We start from the raw sequence: 21,694 nt of genomic DNA on the forward strand, positions 1-21,694 counted from the left end.
TCAATAGTCGCAGCACATGGGTTTAGCTGCTCCACAGCATGTGGGATCTTCCTGGACCAGGGATTGCACTCGTGTTCCCTGCATTGGCAGGCAGAGGCTTAACACCTAGACCCCCAGGGAAAAAAGCCCCTGCTATTGGTTTTTAAACAGGCTCAAGTTCCCAGAAAAAAACAAACTCAATAAACCCACCACCTCTTCTTCATTCTCCTCTTTTCCAGTGTAATCTCTTAACCTTTCCCCTTTCCTCTTCCTAAGGACAAAGTTCTAGAAAGGTTTGTAAATATCGCCATTCCTCAACTCTCTACTCTTCGTTCTCGTTCCCACCCTCGTTACTCCCCTGAAACAGTTCTGCTAACATCAGCAACGGCTTCTGCGTGTGGCCTCTGTTTCCCCTGACACCTCTGCAGCATTAGACGCTATGGGCCACTTTCTCCTTGAAACACTTTCTCCTTCCCTGTTTTTAGACACCACACTTCTTCTGCCCAGAAACTAAGTAATAGAATCCCCTAAGTTTCAGTCCCTGCCTCTCTTCTACTTGATTTCACCTATACCTGTGGCTTTGGTTACCACTTATATGCAGAAAAACCTCAAGTTTAAACTCCACCCTAGGTCGCCCTCTGAGCTCCTGACATAACTGCCTGGCTGTTAATACCACAGAGCTTTTCAAACCCCACTCAGGGCCTGATCTCCAAACTTGCTCCTCCTCTAGGTTCTTCATTTCTTCTGTGAATGGTACCACCATACATTCCCATTTGACAGCCAGAAACCTAGGAATCATCCCTGATAACTTGATTTCCACACCATCCTACTAAGCCACCATATCCTTTCCCTTCCTAAATAACTTTCACAAACACCCATTTTTCTCAACCTGTTATCACCACTTTTCTGGACTGTCTCCAAATTGGTCTCCTTAGGGTGGAAGACAGATTGGAGGACCCCAGGGGAATTAGTTTTAAAAGCTGTCTCTGTTCATACACTTCCTCACATACCCCCAACCTAAAACATTCACTGGGCACCCAGTCCTCTGATGAGGGCTCTGCTCTCCCCAGCTTCAAGAGGCACTTACCCTCACTTGCTTCCCTCCTCAGCCGACGTGGCCTTCTTTCTGTCCCTTAAAGATGCCATGTTCCCTCCAGCCTCAAGGCCTCTGCATAGCCTACCTTCCCACTCCCACCCTGCCCCTCCACTGCCACAATAAGGCTCAGGTCAATCCTCACTTCCTCAGGGAAGCCTTGTTGGAGCAAACCCCCCCTTGTCTGCTTGCATGGCATCACATCCCTCTCTTTTACAGATGCAATTTAAATGAACATCTCTCCCAGTGGAATATGAGCCCCATGAGGGTGGGAAACATGAACATTTCCCCCCACCATGGTGTCCTCTTATCTAACACAGTGCCATGCCACACAGGATGCACTCAACAAATGTCTATGAAATATAATAATGATAACAACATTCATTCATATTCTTACATGTGCTTTGCATTGTAAAATGCAAAGTTACAGGTCCCTCATTTTGCCAGTACAATCAGAACACTGGAAATAAGAATTTTCTAAATTGACAACCTTAGTGTTATAGCGCAGAAGGCAATGGCAACCCACTCCAGTCCTCTTGCCTGGAAAATCCAATGGGCGGAGGAGCCTGGTAGGCTGCAGTCCATGGGGTCGCTAAGAGTCGGACACGACTGAGCAACTTCTCTTTCACTTTTCACTTTCATGCATTGGAGAAGGAAATGGTAACCCATTCCAGTGTTCTTACCTGGGGAATCCCAGGGATGGGGGAGCCTGGTGGGCTGCTGTCTCTGGGGTCGCACAGAGTCGGACATGACTGAAGCGACTTAGCAGCAGCAGTGTTATAGCATGAACACATACTGACTGCAAAAGGATCCTCACCTCCAAACATCCAAAATAAGAGTACCAACACTACAAAACAAACTAATATTGAGCATGTGCCTTAGTCTATTTGTGCTGCTATCACAAAACACTACAGACTGAGAGACTTTAAAATACCATATGTTTATTGCCCACAGTTCTGGGGGGTGAGAAGTGTGATATCAGGGTACCAGCATGATTGGAGAAGGGCCCTCTTCTAGGTCACAGAGTTCATGTGATGGAAGGGGCGAGGAAGCTCTGTGGTATCTCTTTTAAAAGCGTACTAATCCCATTCATGAGGGATCAACCCTCATGACCTAATTACCCCTAAAGACTCCACCTACTATTACCACCACTTTGATGGTTAGGATTTCAACACAAGAATTTTGGTGGGGGAGTCACAAACATTCACACCACAACAGTATGATATTTGGTGTCTATTCCAACCAAGGTGTGACATGTGTTCTCAAGTTTTCAAGAGTACATTTAACTGTAATCTGCACTGTGTTTTCATATTCTTTCCAATTACAGAAGTACTTATTTATCAATTTATCTATCAGTAGCCCTAATATCGGAGAAGGCAATGGCAAGCCACTCCAGTACTCTTGCCTTGAAAATCCCATGGATGGAGGAGCCTGATAGGCTGCAGTCCATGGGGTCGCTACGAGTTGGACGCGACTGAGCGACTTCACTTTCACTTTTCACTTTCACACAATGGAGAAGGCAATGGCAACCCACTCCAGTGTTCTTGCCTGGAGAATCCCAGGGACGGCAGAGCCTGGTGGGCTGCCGTCTATGGGGTCGCACAGAGTCGGACACGACTGAAGCGACTTAGCAGCAGCAGCAGCAGCCCTAACATGTAAAAGTGTTTTAAAAGTCTCTATTAACAAACTGTAAGTCATCTGTAAATGAACACATGACAATAAAAAATGAGATATTCACCAGACCAAACAAATAAAAATCCTACCAAAGAAACACCTGCTCCCCACCCATTCTGGTTTGATTTGCATTTTCATATGGCTGGAACATTGCAATCATCTTTCTCAGTGCTCACGAAATGTCAATAATTAACCAGAGACATTAAAGCCACTTGGTAAAGAATAACTTATCTACTACCCACTACCCACTTTTGACTTTTCATTCATGTAAAAATTTGAGCATCTAATCAAATGTGTACATAGCTTTTGGCTAACTGCAGTCACTGCTTTTGTTATTGTTTTGTTATTATTGCTAATTCTGCATTAAGAACTATATGAAAAAAAAGGTAGGAGAATCTACTTCTTTTTTTTTTTTCTTCTGAGCTCAAGTTTAAGAACCATTAGCACTGGAAAAGTCTAAAACCCCAGCTGCATAAATGTCAACCTAATTTCTATAAATCCTCCAATATTCATGGTATCCCTTTTTAAACTGAAGCAAGTGAAAAGAAATGAAGACTAAACCAGAAAAGGCTAAAGAACCCTATAAGTTACACTCCTTTTCGAGGATATGATGTTACTTAAGATTTAAGAAGGAATTGCTCATTACTATAGAAAAGATTGCTCCATAGTTCTTCCCTGTCAGTTAAGACCCTAAACTTTGAATAAGGGTATCCTTTACATTTTTCCTATACTTACAACTCTTTCTCTTCCTAGAACATATAATAGAATTCAAGTTAAAGAGAAACTGTTTTATTCTGCTGTTACAGAGCTTGGCTATGGTTAATCCCCTGAAACAGGTTTTTGTTTTTTGAATATAGATTGTTTAATGAAAACAAAGGATGAAATATGTAAGGCTACATGTCCATACATTTCTAACTGACCTTTATTACCCCCAAGATTATATGTAATAATTACAATCACAGAGTGTTAGGGCCAGAAGAAGGCTAAATTGTTCCCCAAAACTGGCTATAAGAGCCACCCACTGCCAGGCAAAACATTCAGGGTAATCTATGTCATGACAACTTCTCTGTTGTTCTTATTCAAACATTTTTATTTCATTTTACATTGACTCCTGGCTTGGGATTTGTTTTTATAATGCCTAACAAGAAGTGAGGCTGTAATACAAAAAAGGCCTTCTTTTCCAGCTCCCAACCCACTGAAGAATACTTTCCTTGGGCAATTCAAGAGTATATTTTCCAGGGTCTTAAGGCTCAGTGCATAGATGGCACAATTATTTGATAAATGTTGCTTCCTAGCATCTTACTCCACTCAAAAACTTTCATAAAGAAGTCTGCCTTTTAAACTTATAAGTTCCAACCACAGCCACTAGATTTTGGATAAACCAGAATGCCTTAAGCCAGAAGACAGAAACAATTAGAAGATCACACTAATATAGCATCTGATGCAAGCAAAAAGTAAGGGGTTGGAATTTGAGGACCCATCTTTAAGGAACTCAACATTTCAAACACAATGCACTCCCTGAGCCTTAGATGGGGTCTGTGTGAATGAGAGGCTCTGTAGGTGAAGCAGGGACCAGGTGGGCCCACATAACCTGGGGGACTCTGGGAGAAGAGGCGGTTCTGCATCCCATCTCTCCCGGCTTCTGATGTGCTCATTTTCAGATTTCCACTCTTTCTTTCCTGGAGGGATCACAGCAGGAACCTCTTGGCTTGGGACAACTACTGGCTTCCTGCCAACACTAGGAAATCCAGGAAAAGCTGGACAGAGCAAGTTTTCCAACTGTGTTTTGTTCTTTTCAAAAAAAGAAGAAAGAAAGAAAGAAAAGAAATCACTGGGACACCTGCCAAGCAACCTAGAACTTCAGAATCTAAGGAGACAGGGAGGGCCTTCTCACCTCCAAATTATCCACCTGATTACCCCCGAGGAAGGGCTCAAGATGCAAGAAAGGGACTGTGGCAGGGCTTTGCCTGCCTGCCTGTTTGTCTTCTATTTTTCTCTTGCCTGCTCTCCACAGGAAAAAAGGAGATTGTATTAAATCGGTTTGAGATGTTGAAGAACAACTGGGCAAATTTCTCCCACCTGTTGAGTTCTCGAGCCAAATTAAAGAGATGGGAATACCGGATCACCCCACCTGCCTCCTAAGAAATCTGTATACAGGTTAAGAAGCAACAGCAAGAACTGGACATGCAACAACACACTGGTTCCAAATTGGGAAAGAAGTACATCAAGGCTATATATTGTCACCCTGCTTATTTAACTTCTGTGCAGATTACATCATGCAAAATGCTGGGTTGGATGAAGTACAAGACTGCTGGAAGAAATATCAATAACCTCAGATACGTAGATGATGCCACCCTTCTGGCAGACAGTGAAGAGGAACTGAAGAGCCTCTTGATGAAAGTGAAAGAGGAGACTGAAAAAGTTGGCTTAAAACTCAACATTCAGAAAACTAAGATCATGGCATCCAGTCCCATCACTTGAAGGCAAATAGATAGGGAGACAATGGAAACAGTGACAGACTTTATTTTCTTGGGCTCCAAAATCACTGCAGATGTTGACTGAAGCCACAAAATTAAAAGATGCTTGCTCCTTGGAAGGAAAGCTATGAGCAACCTAGACAGCATATTAAAAAGCAGAGACATTACTTTGCCAACAAAGGTCCATCTAGTCAAAGCTATGGTTTTTCCAGTAGTCATGTATGGATGTGAGATTTGGACCACAGTGAAGGCTGAGCACCAAAGAATTGATGCTTTTGAACTGTGGTGTTGGAGAAGACTCTTGATAGTCCCCTGGACAGCAAGGAGATCCAACCAGTCAATCCTAAAGGAAATCAGTCCTGAATATTCATTGGAAGAACTGATGCTGAAGCTGAAACTCCAATACTTTGGCCACCTGATGCAAAGAGCTGACTCATTTGAAAAGATCCTGATGCTGGGAAAGATTGAAGGCAGGAATAGAAGGGGATGACAGAAGATGAGATGGTTGGATGGCATAACTGACTCGATGGATATGAGTTTGGGCAAGCTCCTGGAGTTGGTGATGGACAAGGAAGCCCAGCATGCTGCAGTCCATGGGGTCACAAAGAGTCAGACACGACTGAGTGACTGAACTGAACTGAGAGAGAGCTAGAATCAAATCCTAATCCTAATATTCATCAAGTGGTCTTGGGCAAGAAGACTATGACCTGCAAGATCTATAAAATGGGGATAAGAGTGCCAAAGGTGCAAGACAGTTATGTGGCAGAAATGAAATGAGTTAAACATGCCTCCCACAGTGCTTGGCATATGCAGCCACTTGCAGCAAGTCATTTAATGATCATAAATTCCTTTGTAATGTGGCATTACCATCCCATCATTCACAGGTATATTGTCCTTGTCTCTGTCCCCTGTGAATGTGAGTTGGCCTTGGCACCTGATGACAGATACAGTAGAGGAGAGGGTTCCAGAGTCTAGGGAAGCCGCCAAAGACCTTGTAGCATCTGCCTTTCACTGTCCTGGAGAGTTGCCCAGAGACTGCCGTGTAAAGAAACCTGTCTGGCCTACTGGAGGATTAGAGGTCATGTGGAGAACTGAGGCTGCCCAGCTGACAGCCAATATGCAATACCAACTACCAGCCATGCTGGTAGGTCCACTCTGGACCTTCCAGCCCAACTGACCCTTCAGCTGAATGCAGACACACTAATGAACCTATAACCAACAGAGTAACTGCTCAACCACCAACCAGAATCAGAAGAAAGAAACTGTCTTAGGTTTGGGAGTGGCTAGCTATTTAGCAATAGATCAAAACACCTCTCAATAAAGGATATCATTTATTACTACCACTCTTTCCTAACTGGAAATGTTTACAACTATCTCTCTGACGGCACCAAGTCACACAGGGACAGGATATTCTGTATCTTAAGCAACGTGATCATTTCCCCCTTCCCTTAACCTAGGGACCCTGAGGTTTGTCTACACCTATGACCTGATTAGGGAATTTGGTGGCTTCAATGAGAAGACAACCAAGGAATTACTAAATTCTCTAAGTGGACCTTTGTCCTGTTACCTAAGAGCCACTTAATCCCTACCCACGGTACTTTGAGAGTGGTTTCTCTTCTTACTTCCTGCCATAACACTGCTGTTGCCTCAAATTGCTCCCAATTGCACTTTTTTCCAATAAACATGGTACTTATCTGACTCAGTATCTGATCTGACACTCTCAGGTAGTCAAAAAATCTAAATGCATTGATGTGTTTCTTTGAACCATTTCACAGATCAGAGAGTTGATGATGTGCAAAACAAATCTGATGTGGCTTCAGGTGAATTCAAGTTTAACATTTATTACAAACCTCATGTTTAAATACAGAAGTAAGTCCTATAAAATACCTAAGCTTGGCCCATAGACTTGGTAACAAAGAACTGTTCTGGGTCACTGTTCATGAGACCAGGCTTAAGTGATTGAGGTTATGGAAGCTCAGATCCAGGTGGTTCAGGAAAGTTGAACTTTCCCCAGCTTTACAAAATAGGATCAAGCGACCCCAGCTTGTAGTTCTCTACTGCCAGAAACATTCATTCTGCAACCTATTAACAATGCTAAGCTTGGTGATGCTCTCAAGGATTCTTGGAACTGTAGCTCTGCCCTTTCTAATTTGTGGAGCTGATCAGTGAGCAAATTACCATCCTTCCTGCATGGACCAAGTGCAGAGTTTTGCTCTTTTTTGTTTTAAAGAAAAACTTTTTCTTCCATCTTTGTCATGGTTCAAATACATCCGTGTCATCGAAAACATCTCACTTCTTGCTTTGTAACTTGCAAGCCTAGTATTCTTGGGTAAGTGAGTTCTACTAAAATTCCACTACATTTAGAACTTCCACTAAGATTATATATCCTCTACTACTTTGCAGGAAAAAAAAAAAAAAAAACTGTCCAAGAACAATATCGGATGGCTGTTTTCATTGGACATGTATCCTCTTAAAGCTATTTCTGGATTAAACCCATGAACTTACACCTCACCCTAATGACTTTTCACTGGCAGTGCTAAAGCATAACAGCCCTGGCCAGAACGGAGGAACATGATATGAAAGACATCATAAAGCAAGGGCGCTAGGTTTTATTGTAAGATACCAGGAATGCGGTTGAGTAGGCTGGCCGCTGCAAGTGCAGCATTTTCTTAACGCAAATCCAAAGGAGAAATTTCTTTCACCTCCTCGAATTAGGAATAGATGGGCTTCTCCAATCTGGTTTCTCTTCTGGACACCTTAGAGCTTATTCTGGATTGTTGGCCTCTTCTCTTTGGTTGCTGGAAATCTGATGGCCAGAACTTTCAGGAAGAATAGAACAGCACTTCAAAGTACATTTGCCAGCCTCATTCATACCTCCATCTTATTTTCCTTTCACTTATTTTTCTTACTTATCCTAAGTTCACTTTATCTTGTCGTATTGTGTACATCTTTGTAAGCCTTCCCTAGTCATTTTGGAACAGGGTGGGATATAATTAAAGACATAATAATCAGTGTGTATGCCTAATCCCCCCACTCTAGAGAGAGCGAGCTCTTGTAAGTAAGTGCTGAGCGTTGCCCCACTTTAAAATCCCTATGGTGTCTAGTGTTGTGCTTTTACTGTTCAATAAATATTTGGGGAATTAAATAGCAGAATATGTACATTTTGATAGCATTATGTTACCTGAATTATGAAACAAGCAATATACTTATGATTTTATCCTTTATCCTCAGAACAAATTCACATGAGTGTGAAGGGATGCACATATAACAGTTTACTTTAGCATTAGTTATCAGAAGCAACCTCAAGGTCCAATGATAGGGACATGGTTAAATACACACGCACAAGACACTATTCCAAGTTATACAGACCCTGAAATGAACAGGAGGGTAAAAAAGAAGGTCCGTCGCATACTACAAAGTGTAAAGGAATGGTAAGCTGTTGCGAAATGATACATTTTCATAAAATAGATAGCTGGGCACATTCTGGTATTTGTACAGAAAGAAGGCCTGAAGAGCTACACCCTGCAAACTGATAACTGGCTGAGGCTGGAGGCAAAATGCGGGTGGGATAAGAGCTGGGGGAGGGGGGAAGAAATGAACTTTCATTCTCTGGAACGCTGATTGTAATTTTTTAATAATGTGCAAGTATCACTCTTGTGATTTAAAAATTAAAAACACTGAATAAAACATTTAGAGACTTGAGGCTACAATGCACTCTCAAATTCTCAAAATGCCTAATGTCTTAAGAGTTTGTTGCGAGATACCAAACTGGGATACTCCCAAAACGCTCCCTTTGCTGCAAGCAGCCAGGCCTCCCCTTCCTGCAACGGGGGCCTTCCTCCCTGTAGACTTTATCTTGCCCTGGATTTCTGCACAAAGTATATAAGAAATTGATCTGTTCAGTAACACCCATACAGGTTGTCAAAATACAAAAAGGCAAGAAATCTTTCTCCATCAGAACATAGCTGTAGAATTTATAAGTCCTTTAAACAGCATGTGGGGTTTCCTGGTGGCTCAGTGGTAAAGAATCCAACTGCCAATGCAGGAGACTGGGTTCGATCCCTGTGTCGGGAAGATCCCCTAGAGAAGGAAGTGACAATCCACTCCAGTATTCTTCCCTGGGAAATCCCATGGACAGAGGAACCTGGTGGGCTACAGTCCATGGGGTCGAAAGAGTCAGACATGACTTGGCCACTAAACAACAACAACAAAATAGCATGTAACAAATTATAGAGCACTTAAATTCATAATTGGTTCAATATTTTCACATGTATTAGGGAAAACCATGTTAACTGAGTAACATGAGTATGGGGAAATATGTCCCTAAAAATGAAACACTTTGTAAAGAGGGGTTTTTAATTTGTTCTAAATTTTTTATCAAATGAAAATTCCTTCTTCCTCCTCTTCCACTAAATAAATACCTGCCAAACAAGAGGTCTTCTATACCTTCAAACTGTACTTTTTAAAGGTTTTTTAAAAGCCTATTTGGAGAAAGGCTTTTAAATAAATTAACTTGACGAAGATAGTTTCTCTATGTCCCCCAAATTTTAAAGTTAAATCAAAGTCCCACAAGCATAAATCTACCGATGTACCAGTTACTTCTAAAGTGACCATGGCAGGTCACAGTGAACACTAACATAGCCCAGGCCTGGATCCAATGTGAACTCCAAGCCTGGGCTCCATGGGAACAGTCAGGTAGAGACTATATGTCTGTACCTCACAGATGATGTCAGAGAAACCAAGGTTGAAAGCATTAGACAGATAGCAGAAAGCTGAGAAGAGCTGAAGTCAGACACTGAAAACATCAACTAAGGGAGGAAAGGGTCGTCCCTGGTGGTTCAGTGGTAGAGAATCCGCTGGCCAATGCAGGAGATCAATGGGTTTGATCCTTGGGTCAGGAAGAATCCCCTGGAGAAGGAAATGGCAACCCACTCTACACCAGTATTCTTGCCTGGGAAATCCCACAGACAGAGGAGCCTGGTGGGCTACAGTCCATGGGGTCGCAAAAAAATCAAACATGACTTAGCAACTAAACAACAAGGTAAGAAAATCAAACAAGGCAGAGAGGGGTGAAAGCAAGGATTCAACTAGGCCAGAGTGTAGATGATAAAAGCAAGCAGTAAGCAAGCGACTCGGCTGATCTCTGATACCTATGTACGTCTTCCTCCTGGCTTTGTATTTGTCCACTGGTGAGGGCGTTAGGTGTTGGAGTCAAATGTTAATTATTATAAAAAGGAAATCCAAGGCATGCAGATCACTTCTGCCCTTGATTAAACACCAGGGCAGAGCTAGTGGAAATAGCTCCAAGGTGCTGGCTCACCTATTTCGCCAAAAGCTTTTTTGGCAATCCCAAAGACTGTGAAAATGATCCCAGTTTGATTGTAGATCTTGAAATAGATGTCAAAGGAAGTCTTATAATCTAACCCTTTTATAAAATGCAATGAGAATACTTCTCCAACTTGCTGTGAGGCAAGCAGCCACTTCCTAAGGAGTTTGATCAGCAAATGGGGTTTTGAAACAACACATCTATCCACTGCTTCTGTAAGAACTTCCCAAAGCTGCCTAACCACCCACCCACTACACACTGCGAGGCCCTTTGCTCCCTATCCAGCTGATGAAAGTGACCTAGTCCATCAGCCAACTTGTTCTGAGTCCATTTGCCTTCTTATTTAACCTAAGGAGAGAAACATACTGATCTAAAGACACTACTTTCAAATCTTAGTTTACTCCTTCCACACTTCCTTTTCCCTTAGAACCAGTTGTTTTGCTTTGAAGCAGACAGAACTGGTATGAAGTTCTACTTTTGCACCTTCCCATCCAGCTGCCCTCCATTAACATGAGTCTGGTGTCTATCAGATAGAGATGAGCTCCCATACTCCCCCTGTATCCTTCTGGTCCAGAGATCTCCCAACCACGTCTATACATCCCTACCCTCTCTAGTATCTCCAAGCCCAATGCCCTGCCCACTCCACTGCAACCTGCTTTTCCATCCATTAGACAAATGGTTTCCAAATAGTGGACTGTGATCCATTAATAGTTAATGAGTTTTTCAGAACACAGAATAGAAACAGAAACGTGTGCTCAGTTGCTCAGTTGTGCCTGACTGACTCCATGGAATTTTCCAGGCAAGAATACTGGAGAGGGTTGCCATTTCCTATTCCATGGGATCTTCCCAGCCCAAGGATCAAACCTGTGTCTCTTGCATCTCCTGCACTGGCAGGCAGATTCTTTACCACTAGTGGCACCTGGGAAATCCTGTTCTTCCATCCATTAGACAAATGGTTTCCAAATAGTGGACTGTGATCCAATAATAGTTGATGAGTTTTTCAGGACACAGAATAGAAACAGAAATAGAGTAGAAATAGAAACGAAAATAGAAGCAATACTCAGTAAGGGTACATATTGCTTCATGAAACCTGTTTCACATACACATATACTTACTCATGTCCTAAGTCAATGTGAAAATTGTACTGCTCATTTTGTACTGTGTTGTAATCCAAAAATGCCTGAAACAAGCCTTTGTCCATCTAGTCAGACCCCACCCCCTTGCTGCTGGGCCCGCTGCGACTGCTTTCTCCATGCCGGCCCCAAGCTCTGAACAGACTGCCAGCTGTCTTCTTCATCGGCTGTTTGCACAAACCTTGGCCTTTTACAGTGACTCACAAGCTCCTTCTCATCCAGCCAGGGACTGCCTTCTCCTTGATCAGACCAATGTTCACACACACCTTTGGTATTCTAGGCCCTCTTTTCAGGTCTGGGATCTGCTAGCAATATCTCCAACTGTTTCACTATGAATAACAAACCCAGAGCAGCAGGACTCCATTTCTTTGTATGCTACCTTTCATCTCCAATGAGGAAAAAAACATCACCAAAGTCACTCTTGAAATAACCTTAGATTTTCTTACAAAAGTAACCTCACTTTCCTGATGTAATGTGTTCCCTGGTGTAACACATACAGTGCCTGATACCAATGCCAGGTGACTACAGCTCACTCCTCCTGTTGAATTAAAGTCTGTCTCCCATCCTTGAGAACAGATGGCTAGCCCACCTCCATGTTGCTATCTTCTTCCTCTCACAAAGCAAATGGAAGGAGAGAAAGCATCACCAGGTGACCGTGGGAGCGTGGGCCTCCTTTCCTCTCTCAAGGGCGAGGGCACAAGCTGTCCAGCACAACGCCACCCTGGGCCTGCCCTCTCTTGTCCAAGTGCCCACAGTTCTCACAGAGACAATTCACGCATTATCTTCCTCGACAGAAAAACTCATTCTCTGTAATCCTCCTGTAGATCATCCAGTTTACTTTTCTCAATCAAACTAGGTATCCCACTTTATAGCCTTCCAAGAGATAACAAAGCCAGATGAGTCCTTCATCTGTAGGATGTGGGACATTCGTTTGAGAAGAAGGGTGCACAGAGACACTGAGGTCTGAAGGTTTCTTGTGAAGCAAACTGCTCGGTTTCCTTTCCCACATGCAAGGCCAGCTTTGAGGGAGGATCATACATGTGGGACGTCAGTTTGAGCACCAAGGGAGGGGGTGAACAGGTCTGAGAACTGCAGGACAGCTGTGCTAGGCTTGGAAGGGCAAGAAACACTCGCAAAGTGAAAGGGAGAAAGGGTAAGTCACATCTAGGGCACATTCCAGAATTCTCCTTGCTGCCCCACAACCCCCTCTCCGTGACCCGGCCCTTTTCCCATTTCTCAGTCAGGAATCCAGAGCTCCCTTACCATCTCTCTGGTCACCTGGTTTTGGGGAGGGTGGGCCCTCCAGCCCCTCCCAAATCGTCCCTTCCTCCTCCCCTACTCCTAGCTGAAGAAGCTCTGAATCAATCTAGTCCTGAATTAGATTTCTGATGGCTCCCTGCCCGAGGCCTCTGTTTATCTTGCTCATCAAATGAATCTCTCTCGGATGGAGATTTTAGAAAATCAAAGAAAAGACAGGCCAAACTCTTGAATCCACATTCTAGGGTCTACGTGGAAGACTTGCTTTTTAGGAACTTACTATAAAGTTTCAGCCCCTTGATCCCTGCCATTCCTAGGGACTGCTAAGCATACAGCTTGAGTTGCAAAGAGTCATTTTTCTTTCCAGCAAGATAAAGAAGGCTAAGGGTGAAAGGAACAAGAACAGAAAGTTAAACAGTGTAAAAAATCACTACTGACTGAGCAGCATGGTTTGCAGCATCTGCCCTTAGGTGTGCAAGATCACACAATAAGGATTCAAACTCTGGAGGGAGGTAATGTGGCAAAAAGGAGTTGCAGGGGTAAGGAGAAATAAAGCAGGCTCAAAATATACTAACCTCAGGATCACCTTACAGCACAGGAGGGAGGATGCAAGTAAACTAAAATCCATGCTTCCTCAAAGGAATCTTGCAAATTTTCTAGTGTTGCAAGAGTCTGCTTTTCTAATACAGTTTCACCAATTTAAGGACAGATAAACAAGGAGAAAATTCTCTACTTCACACAGCTCAGTTAAAAAGGGACTGGGATTCTGTAATATATTATCTTAACTGGCTACATAAAGATGAGGCTGCATTCCAAACTATACCCTGCTGGGCTCACACAGCAGTATCTCACTTAAAACACACAATCTAAGATCCATTTTTCTCAGCTCCATTTATGACTGGGTGAAGATTTTATTAAAGTGACGGGTTTTTTTTTCCCCCTACTTCACATACCGACTCATAACATCCTCACAGACTCTTCCAACTTGTCCCCAAACTGGAATCAGATTCATTTAAACATTATCAAAGATCACTCTTTAAGGATAATTTTATAATTTCGTATAAAAATGTGTACTACATTCACACTTAGAATGTGTACAACTAAGAAAACACTGGCCATCAACAGCGACCCTTTCATGAACATAGACAACTTAAAGTGCCTTCACGAAGGGCCATAGGAAAATGCTAGCATTTCGGGTCCCATTTCATAGCTGGGTAAACGGAGGCACTTAGTTTAATAAACTTGCTCCGGGATATAATGGTAGAGCTGGAAATAGAAACCAATTTCTCCCTCTGACTTTGACCCCAGTCCCTCTCCCACTAGACTCTTCAGCACTCGCTGACTAAAAATGGGACCCACTTGAGAACTGCAAGGGTAAATGAAAGCTTCTTGTTTTATTTAGTAGCGGGGAGGTGAGAGTCCGGGGAGACTTACCTACTTGATGCACCTGATCTCGTGTACTGGCCTCTAACAAGAAAGCTTTCCATGGATGCCCAAACACCTGCCCCTTTGAGCTGAGACCCCAAGGCACCGCCAGGCAGCCCCAAGCAGCCCAAATCACACCGCCCGGGAAACGCGACTGGAACGCGGGGCGTCCGGGCGACGCGGGGGCCGCGGGCCCGGGGACACCATCTGTGCCCAGAGCGGCCCGCCGCGCCGGGATGATGCTGCGCCGGTCGCACACACCTGCTGGAGCCCTCCCTGGAACCCCCGGCCGCCTCCTGCGCGGGGGACTCCCACCCAGCCTCCGGGCGCCTGAGCCCTCGGCCTCACTAGGCCGGGGGCGGGAAGCCGCGGAGCCCCTCCCGCGGGCTGCGCTCCGCGACGCGGAGAGCCGCTGGGCAAAGCGAGCCCGCCCTCCTTCCGAACCCTCTCCAAACCGCGTCACCTGTGCCGGGTCCCGGGGCGACTCGCGCGCGGGCGGCAGTGAGCCGGGCCGGGAGTGGGCGGCGGGTGGTTACAGGAGCCTGGTCATCCGGCCCGGCCCGAGGGCTGGCGCCGGCCAGAGCCGTCCCGCGAGATGCTCGGCGGGAGCCAGGGGAGCCTTGGGCTCCGGGCCGCTGGAACAGCAGCGGAGGCTACTGCTGCCGCCGCGGCCGCCCGGACTGCGGGCTCGAGTTACCGCAGAGCGTCTCCTTAAAGGGGCCGCGGCGCTCGGGCTACGGCTACGGCTCCCCGCGACTCCGACCCCCGGCCAAAGAGGGCGGGGCCCCGAGGCGGGCGGTGGGGCCGACCTTTGGGTGATGGAACTTGGGTCCCGGAAAGAGCTCAAAACGGGAGCACGCGAGGCGGGCTGCGATGGGATTCTGCAAGAGCACACCTCGCTTGAAACAGTGTTCGGTTCCGCGTCTTTCCGAAGCAAGTAACAGAACTAGCAAGTGGGGCTACGGTCTGAGTCCGTTCTCGCAGCGGTCAGTACCTGGGCTCGCCACTTAACCAACATTGTTTTCAGATTATAAATTTATGTTCTGCTTTAGTTGTCCAGATTCTGCGTGAATGAAGCCCATGGTTTGACGATCAGAAAGGAGGTGAAAGGGCAATTGCTGATTTTCCTGCCACGTCGCGTTCCTCGCCGTTTCCGTTTGGGGCTGCAGGTGCGTTCCAAACTGGGTAGGGGGCGTTTGTGGAAAAGGCCAGTGCTTTGGAAGCCGCCTCCTCTGGAATCCAAGAAAAACACCTCCTCCATGCGGAGTCCCTCTGCTGTCAGGGCAGGGAAGTAGGATTTGGAATTCTAGGGGGAGCTAACTGAGAAGTTTGCCAATAAACAGTAGCTCTTCTGATTTGCTAAATATGGCCTCAGAAACTTCCAAGTGTCCTGGATCAACACGATAAAATTGTTTTGAATAAAACAATAATAAATACATTCTGGTTGTTATAATTTGCACACCAAAAAAAATCACAAATACATTTTTTTAGAAAGAGCCTCACTGAGGCGCAATTTCTTCATCTTTTAGTATAATCGGGATAATAATTCATAGACACCTCTGAAGTGTCTAGCTAAATGGACTGCAGACTGACATAGAAAAGACAGAAACCTGCCCTGCAGTCAAACAGGGAAGATCTTGCAGGCCCCCAGTACACATTTCACCTTTTCTCTCTAAGGCTCTAGGGACACACCCGCGCACCAATGCCCTTTGACTACAACGTGTCCCGTCACAGTTGTTTCACAATGTGCACAGCCCTTGACGACTTTTTTTGCCCCATACGCACACGGGTATTTCATAACTATCCACAGGCAGGATGGTTGTGCACACCTGTGCGATCAGCCCTGCCAGTACAGAGGACACCTATCATCTCAGGAATCTGCATTAACACTACTCCTCCAGACTCTGTCCTGTGCTTGTCTTCAGTGACATGACAGTTGCTCTGCCCTTTCCTGATAAACACACCATGATTATCTTTGATATGCATATTCTCTAACACCATAGCAGGAGCCAACGCCATCTAAACCTGCAGAAATCCAGTATCCTCTAGTCCCCCCATACTCCTTCATGTTAAGCCTCTACTGATGCATCATCAAATCTGCAGGATTGTTTATAGAGAGCATGTAAGTGAATACATCAACGACAAGGCCTGAGATATGAGAGGAATTCAGTAAATACTAGTTGAATTTTTAAGCTTTTAAACTAATTAAAACTCAATGACCTTCAGGAGGTAGAAGAATACATTAACTAGTTTTCCTCAAAGTTTTAATGCAGCTTAATTTCTTCAAAAATATCCATTTCACTATTTACATTTAGATCTTTAATTGCTATTCTTAACTTTTTTTTTAACCAATACTATTTTTTTCAAGGACAGTTCCCCCAAATTCTGTCTTTACCACCCTGAAGTTTTTCTGCATTTTGAATATGAGGTTGCAAAGCTGGATTGCACATTTTATATTTTTGTTCACTGAAACAGTTCCAAGAAACAGTTCCGAGAAATGAAATTATCCATCCACACTGAAAAAAAAAAGAAAAATAAATAATACTGAAATTCTTTTCAGATAAATTTTCCTGATAAATTTGTTTCCAAAAATTCCTAAACTTCTAATTAGAGCCAATTGTTTGGAAAACTGAGACCAAAGGCTGTTTCTTCCTGAAATAACAAGATAATTAAAGCAAAAGTACTTTGGGGGAGACTTCCTCAATTCTCCATTCTGCTCTGTTAGTGAAGATAAAACCAAATGGCACCAAACATTTTGATCAGAAAAGTTGAGTTAGTCAGTAATGACTATTCCCACCTACAGGTTTTCTCTTAATTGGTAGTTTTAGTGTATTAAGACTTTTGTGTAAGGTTTTTTGTACTTTCATTTCTTTTTCAGAATTTTTCAAGAAGAAACTATTTCAGGATATTAAGAGTGGTTATCTCTGGGTGGATGAGATTCTGTCTTGTATTCTTTTTGTTTCTCTTATTTTATGAAATTTTCTTCCCATTATATATATATATGTCTTACTTTGTTTGAATTTTTGTTTTTAATGAAAGTAATACATTTAAGTGAAAATTCAAGTGGTTCTTAAAGGCTTTAAACAAAAAATACCCAAGAGTTCTATCAGTCCCCTAACCAGCTTCTCCACCACCTAGCTTCACCCCCTTAGAACACCTCGCTTCACCCCATTTCCACACAACCTGCTAGGTGTTCTACATTTCCTAAATGATAAACCTATACCCAGGTTTCTTGATTTTCAGTTTTAGACTTTAGTTATTGACTTCTTGTCATATATTTGAGGATTTTTAGCTCCTATCCACACCACCACTCACTTTGTCCCCAACTTTCCTTCTAACATAGACACATCACAACTCTCATTCGAGTCAGTAATTAAGGTTTATATCATCTTGAAAATATACTGGTCAATACAGGGTATTGCTGAATCAAGTAAGGTACCAGGATAATGCTTTCTTGAAAACCTCTTGCTTTTTCTGGAGTTAAATGCTTTGTTTTTTCACATTTAAAAAATGTATCTAATCTAACCTGAATTTTACCCATGTGCTTCTACACATCTATCAAATGCCATCAACATTATCTTCTAATGCCCAAATACATGACTTGTTGTTTATTCTCTTACATTGCTAAAGCACAGACTCCAGTCACTTACTCAGAAGGGGTGCATGGAAGGTAAATTTTTAGAGGGCTTGACTGTTTGAAAATGTCTCTTTTCTATTCTCATCCTTGACTGATCATTTGGATAAGTTGCAGATCATTTTCCCTTTGCTTTTTAAGAGAATCGTTCCATTGTCTTTTAACTCCAGCATTGCCGTTGAAATATCTAATACCTTTCAAGTTCCCATTTCTCTGTATCTGACCTATTTTTCCTTCTAGAATCTTCCCATTGTCTCTAGCAGTCTGAAAGTTCACAGTGGTGTGCCTTAGAATGTTTCTATTTTCATTGATTGTGCTAGATACTCAAGGGTTCTTTTGACTTTATCTGTATTTTTTCCCTTTCATTATTTCTTTGCTAATTTCCTCCCTCCCATTTTCTCTGTTCTCCCTTTGTGAATTATTGTTAGTAGGATATTGGGACTTCAACTTGTTATTCAGTCACTCAGTCGTGTCTGACTCTTTGTGACACCATGGACTGCAGCACACCAGGCTTCCCTGTCCTTCACCAACTCCTGGAGCTTCCTCAAACTCAGGTCCATCGAGTTGGTGATGCCATCCAACCATCTCATCCTCTGTCATCCCCTTCTCCTCCTGCCTTCAATCTTTCCCAGCATCACAGTCTTTTCTAATGAGTTGGCTCTTTATATCAGATAGCCAAAGTACTGGAGCTTCAGCTTCAGCATCAGTCCTTCTAATTAATATTCAGGATTGATTTCCTTTAGGACTGACTGGTTTGATCTCCTTGCAGTCCAAGGGACTCTAGAGAGTCTTCTCCAACACCACAGTTCAAAAGCATCAGTTCTTCGGCACTCAGCTTTCTTTATTAAAGTCTGTCACTGTTTCCCCATCTATTTGCCATTAAGTGATGGGACCAGATTCGTTTTTTGAATGTTGAGTTTTAAGCCAACTTTTTCACTCTCCTCTTTCACTTTCATTAAGAGGCTCTTTAGTTCCTCTTCACTTTCTGCCATAAGGATGGTATCATCTGCATATCTAAGGTTACTGATATTTCTCCCAGCAATCTTGATTCCAGCTTGTGCTTCATCCAGCCTGGCATCTCGTATGATGTACTCTTCATGTAAGCTAAATAAGCAGGGTGACAATATACAGCCTTGACGTACCCCTTTCCCAATTTGGAACAAGTCCATTGTTCCATGTCTGGTTCTAACTGTTGCTTTTTGACCTGCATACAGGTTTGTCAAGAGGCAGGTTCAGTGGTCTGATATTCCCATCTCTTGAAGAATTTTCCACAGTTTGTTGTGATCCACACAGTCAAAGGTGTTAGTGTAGTCAATGAAGCAGATATTTTTTCTGGAATTCCCTTGCTTTTTCTATGATCCAACAGATGTTGGCAATTTGATCTCTGGTTCCTCTGCCTTTTCTAAATCCAGATTGAACATCTAGAAGTTCTCAGTTCACATACTGTTGGGAGCCTGGCTTGGAGAATTTTGAGCATTACTTTGCTTCCATGGGAAATGAGTGCAATTGTGCAGTAGTTTGACCATATTTTGCCATTGCCCTTCTTTGGGATTGGAATGAAAACTGACCTTGTTCAGTCCTGTGGCCACTGCTGAGTTTTCCATATAATGGGACTTTAATATTATTCTCTAAATTTTTGTCCTTTTATTTTATTGATCATCTGTTCATCTTTCTTTTCTACTGTCTAAGACAGGGGTTCTAAATTGGGAAGAGGGAGAGTTGGTTCTCCCCACCTCACCCCAGCCATTTGGCAATGTCTGGTGATATATTTGTTGGTCACCACAGGGTAAGGGGCATGCACTGGCATCTAGTAAGTATAGGCCAGGGAGGCTGCTAACCATGTTAGAATGCACAGGAGAGCCTCCCACAACAAAGAATTTCCAGCCCACATGTTAGTCATGCCAAGATTGAGAAATTCTGGATGAGGAGAATTACTTAACTTTATCTTCCAACCTTCTAAAGTTTCTAGTTCAAACATATTTTTCTTTCCCATTCTCTGATTAGCTCTTTCATTATGGGAACTCTCCATCCAAAAAAACAAAAACTCTCTCTCTCTCTCTCTCTCTCTCTATATATATATATATATATATTCCCATTTCACAGAAGGATTGTGTTGGTAGTGGTACAGTGGTAGAATGCAGGCTAGCTGTGTGAAGTATGGACTTACTGGTCCAAGAGCTTTGTTAACAACCTTCAGCAACCTCCCTTTTTCAGGTTTTTACCTCACCCTTGCCCTCTGTGTTACACTGTACCTCCAAATGCTAAGCACTTAGGTTACCCCTCTTCCATTTTTCCAAGTCAATTACAGTTGGTCTGCCATTTCTGTGGATGTACAACCCAGGTGTAGGGAGGGCAGACTGTTGACTGTTTTTGTTGTTGTTCAGTCACTCAGTCGTGTCTGACTCTTTGAACCCCATGGACTGTGTATGACAAACTCCCCTGTCCTCCACTATCTCCAGGAGTTTGCTCAAATTCATATCCATTGAGTTGGTGACACTATTTAACAATCTCATCTTCTGTTGCCTTCTTCTCCTTTTACCCTCAGTCTTTTCCAGCACCAGGGTCTTTTCCAGTGAGTTAGCTCTTTGCATCAGGTGGCCAAAGTACTGGAGCTACAGCATCAGTCCTTCCAATGAATATTCAGGGTTCATTTCCTTTAGGTTGATTGGTTTGATCTCCTTGCAATCCAAGGGACTTTTAAGAGTTTTCTCCCAGCACCACAATTTGAAAGCATCAATTCTTTAGTGTTCAGCCTTCTTTATGGTCCAACTCTCACATCCATAAGTGACTACTAGAAAAACCATAGCTTTGACTATATGGACCTTTGTCGGCAAAGTGATGTCTCTGCTTCTTAATATGCTGTATAGGTTTGTCACAGCTCTCCTTGAAAGGAGCAAGTGTCTTTTAATTTCAAGGGTGCAGTCACTGTCTGCAGTGATTTTAGAGCCCAAGAAAATAATATCTGTCACTGCTTCCACTTTTCCCCTTCTATTTGCCATGAAGTGAGGGACTGGATGCCATGACCTTGTTTTTGAATGTTGAGTTTTAAGCCAGCTTTTTCACTCTCCTTTCCCACCCTTATCAAGAGGTTCTTTAGTTCTTTTTCACTTTCTACCATTAGCATGGTATCATCTGCATATCTGAGGTTGTTGATATTTCTCCCAGCAAACTGGATTCCAGCTTATGACTCATCCAACCAAGCCTTTCAGATGATGTACTCCACATAGAAGTTAAATAGGCAAATCAGCCTTGTTGTACTCTTTTCCCAATTTTGAACCAATCGGTTTTTCCGTCTGGTTATAACTGTTGCTTCCTGACCCGCATACAGGCTTCTCAGAGTAATATGGTCTGGTATTTCTATCTCTTTAAGATTTTTCCACAGTTTGTTCTGATCCACGCAGTCAAAAGCTTTAGCATAGTCAATGAAGCAGATGTTTTTCTGGAATTCCCTCACTTTATGATCCAATGGATGTTAGCAATTTGATCTTTGGTTCCTCTGTCCTCCTAAACCTAGCTTGTACATCTGGAAGTTCTCAGTTCACATACTGCTGAAGCCTAGCCCAAAGGATTTTGAGCATAACTTTACCAGCATATGAAATGAGTACAACTCTACAACATTTTTAACATTCTTTTGCATTGCTCTTATTTGGGATTGGAATGAAAACTGACCTTGTCCAGTCCTGTGGCCACTGCTGA

The 21,694-nt window shown here is 43.2% G+C and overlaps 1 protein-coding gene across 4 annotated transcripts in view; it reads right to left on the bottom strand.

Annotated features, from left to right (window-relative positions):
* Positions 1–15,505, bottom strand: part of TLCD4 (TLC domain containing 4) — a 70,602-nt gene extending 55,097 nt beyond the window's left edge. Inside the window, exon 1 of one of the 4 annotated variants that reach the window (XM_070367633.1) lies at positions 15,359–15,505. The gene's annotated coding sequence lies outside the window, so the exon portion shown is untranslated. Of the gene's footprint in view, positions 1–14,373; positions 14,732–14,827; positions 15,122–15,173; positions 15,296–15,358 lie in introns of those variants that run through there. The other 3 variants (XM_070367632.1, XM_070367630.1, XM_070367631.1) reach the window with 3 other exon arrangements.
* Between the last annotated feature and the right edge of the window lie 6,189 nt (positions 15,506–21,694).

Source organism: Bos mutus, chromosome 3 (assembly GCF_027580195.1).
Source record: "Bos mutus isolate GX-2022 chromosome 3, NWIPB_WYAK_1.1, whole genome shotgun sequence".
Taxonomy (NCBI): Eukaryota; Metazoa; Chordata; class Mammalia; order Artiodactyla; family Bovidae; genus Bos; species Bos mutus.